This window comes from Micropterus salmoides, unplaced genomic scaffold (assembly GCF_014851395.1).
Source record: "Micropterus salmoides isolate LMB-PRFRI ecotype aquatic unplaced genomic scaffold, ASM1485139v1 Ms_hic_scaffold_21, whole genome shotgun sequence".
Taxonomy (NCBI): Eukaryota; Metazoa; Chordata; class Actinopteri; order Centrarchiformes; family Centrarchidae; genus Micropterus; species Micropterus salmoides.
Genome location: NW_024041262.1, coordinates 6,100,237 through 6,103,757, shown reverse-complemented (window position 1 = coordinate 6,103,757; position 3,521 = coordinate 6,100,237). Strand labels below are relative to the sequence as shown.

The 3,521-nt window shown below is 37.9% G+C and overlaps 1 long non-coding RNA gene across 1 annotated transcript; it reads right to left on the bottom strand.

Annotated features, from left to right (window-relative positions):
• Window positions 1–2,244: 2,244 nt before the first annotated feature.
• LOC119915740 lies at window positions 2,245–3,495 on the bottom strand. Its single transcript, XR_005446998.1, has 2 exons — window positions 3,181–3,495; window positions 2,245–3,052 (listed from the first exon to the last, which is right to left on the bottom strand). It is a non-coding gene; the product is annotated as an uncharacterized LOC119915740 (long non-coding RNA).
• Window positions 3,496–3,521: the final 26 nt, after the last annotated feature.

Sequence of the window (3,521 nt, the reverse complement as noted above, 5' to 3'; positions counted from 1 at the left end):
ACATTCAGCTGAGGCACAAGGATGGACTGGATTTACTTGCTGATCCACAGTCTTAAATAGAAATCTAGGATTAAATGAGGTGTAGAAATGAGTTCAGAAAATAGTGTGTTCTCGGATCCTTAACCATGTTATTGTAGTTTAATAATAAGTCCTTCATACTGAGGTAATGAACTTTGATACTGGATTTTTTCCATCTGCACTCTGCTTTTCTGCATTCCCTTTTAAAGCTGCACATGTTGTTGTTCTTCAAGGGCTGCATACTAGCTGCAGACTTAACCTTGAGAGGTGCAAGAATGTTTAATGAGGACAAGCAAATCTGATTGAAATGGTCAGCCAGATCGTTGGTGGCATGAACCTTGGTGGGGTCATCAGCATGAATATTAAAACTGCCACAAAGAACACCTCTGTCATAATTCAAAGTAGTAGGAGTAGATGAAAGTTCAGGAATTTTTGCTAAAATCCTCCAGGTGTTTTTGCGGGACTATAAATTTTAGCAAATATGATCAGTTGCAGGCCACCAAGTTTAAAAGTGAGAACTTTAAATGAGGCAAATTCATCACGTGATGACATTTATAGTTTTTCCTGTTCACACTCACTAGACCACCACCACGACTACGGACTCTTGGTTGGCAGAAATTATCATGCTGAGGAGGACACAGTTCAGCCAGCTGACTATGGTCATTAGTTTGCAACCAGGATTCAGTTAAAAACATAATATCTAGATTTGCAGACAAAATATAATCATTTAAAATGAAAGTCTTACTTGAAAGTGATCTCACATTGAAGTCCAACTAAGGTTGAGGTCAAGGGCAACTGGACTTGGATAACTATGACCTGGATGACTGGGAACCTTCACAGACATCTCACATTGAAGAGTGCTATTTTAAGTGTATACTTGTTGCTGGAATTTGTGTATTTGTGTTAAGAGATTATTAGGATTTCTGTGTGGATGACAAATCCACGCATTATCGTTAATATCAAAAGTCTTTTGAACAGCGCTCGGAAGAGACAGAGTAAAATGCCGACGGGTAGAGATAGTACTCGAGGAGGCAATTATCAGTGGCAGTGAGGCAGAGTTCTGTTCAGTGACAGGTGGTGTGTCCAGGTGTGCTGCATGAATGATTATTCATTTACGTAAGTCAAGTAGGGAGGACCGCACCGCACGCTCTATATGGGCAGCTAACATTCCTGAGCCCCGTTTGTATGGGTGAAGTTGGTCTCTCTTAAAAAGAGATGTTCTTTGGTGCATATAAAAGGATGTTTTTTAATTTTTTATTCTGTATTTATTATGATTTCTCTTTTTGTGTGTTTCAGGAATTGCGGGAGACTGCAAAAACCAACTTCTGGAAGAAGCAGAGCACTTTGATGCTGTTTGCATGTCAGATTTAAGTTTGCATGGGATTAAATTAAATTTAATGAAAGTCATCCCGCCATACAGTGATGCACAGAAACCTCTGAAGATCCAGTTGATTGTGGTTTACTTCAGTTTTTGTTACAATAAGTTTAGTATTATGGCCATACTAATCTTATTATCAATAACCAATAGATTTATCAGAAGTGTATATCACAGAATAACCGAGTACAGAAAGACCATATTAATGCAGGTTTATAACTAAAACACTGTTGACCTTTTCACAACAATCCAAAAAGGGTCATTCTTTGTTACACCATAAACACTATACACTGAGTTGGAAGTTCATGTTTTAATCAGCTACTCTATTATGGTATGTTGGAGAAAAACAAAACAGGATGTAAGAGCTTCCAGATTTTTTTCTCTGCCGTTCCAAACAACCTACAGAAACTCTTATGTTAATTTCCAGTCCAACCAGTGGAGAATGCTGTCAGTTTTATATAAATAGGGTGAGTGTGCTACACCTTATTACATACAGTATAAAACCCTTAAAGGAAATTTAAACACAATTGAACATGTATTATGCACATAACATAAATAACCTGATAATTTAATAAATGTTATACCTTTGCACTGAGATGGCATGTAGTGCACTCAAGGAGAAAGTAAGTGAAATATAAGCAATATACAGCTGTAAGCATACAGCAGTGCAATGTAATGTCACTGCATTTTGAACTCTGGAAAATGTAACTCGCCCCACCTATAAATTGTCCCTTTTGGGTCAGGGCCCATTGTTTAATAAACACTGTTATTGTCCCTTCTTAAAACTATGTTTCTGTTTTGGTCCAAACCAAGCCATTGCTTAAGTGTGAGTGAATGGAAATGACACCAACAGAATTAAAATGTATTTATTGCTGAAACACAACAGACACGAGCTAACCATGAAAATGGGTCATTTGCAAAAAAAAGAAAAAAAATACAGCAACAGTAATAAAATCTGAGCCCTATTCGAAAGGGGAAAAAAGTGTTTTTTACAATGTTAAACAACCGTCGTATATCCAATCATTTTATCCAGTCGAATCAATAAACTAAAGAATGGCAATGATATTGCACCTTAGATGGTGCTTGTTATTTTTCTACATTCAAATGACAAATGGTAGCGTTGTAATAATGTAATTCCAACAGCAGACTGCTATCAGACCAACTTTACTGTGGGAAGCCTTTCTTCTCTGGACTCAATTTTGATTAGTGAAGCAGAAGTGTAACTGAGAGACAGTGACCGTACAGAGGCTATGGAATGGTCAATATAAGTATTCTTCTTCCACTGGCGAAAGAGTTTAAATAAACTGCTTGCAATGAAATGATCACATACACACATCAGTCATGCTATTACAATGTAAATTAAAAAACTGCAAAACTACACTGAGCAGTTTAAACCTGGTACTCAATTCAAGCAGGACATAGTTTATTTCATAGTGCATGTTTGTCTTCTTAACCTTATATTAAGGTCTATGTCCTGAAACTGAATGTTCAACAAGCTCTTATGGCCATCTTTAAGTGCGCTTATGGTGCATTAACAGTCTTGGTTTGAAAAAAGAAAATTGCTGTCAGCATTCAGTCTGTCTAGCCTTAGCCATCCAGTCAGATCTGGCCACCAGTAACCTCAGTCTGTCACCTGATGACTGGATCAGCTCCTTTCCACTAACAGAGACAAAACACAGACAAAGAGGTGGGACATATGTAAATATACATATATATATATATATATATATATGCTGCCCAAATGTTTGAACTGATTTTGCTCAGATTTGAAATTGAATCATTCTTACCTGTTGTAGTCCAGTCCAAGCAGACTGACTCCGTTAACAGCCAGGATCCTGTCTCCTGGTACCAGCTTCTCACATCGCGCTGCGGGGGAGTCTGGGACCACGGCACGGATGAAGATGCCTTTCACCCTCAAGGAAGTGTCCTGGAAGATGAGGTCAAAATGTCAAGGACTCACTGATGCCCAAGATTTTGTAGACAGCTGCCACACTGCAACCTTTTTAATCCCACAGCATCCCTTTTCACATCACCCATGTTTTCTTATTCTTTATCTTCTAAAAAAACCCCAGTAATTTAGAAAGCGGGTATATTATTTATAATTATTTGATTTGTGGACATGGGGTGG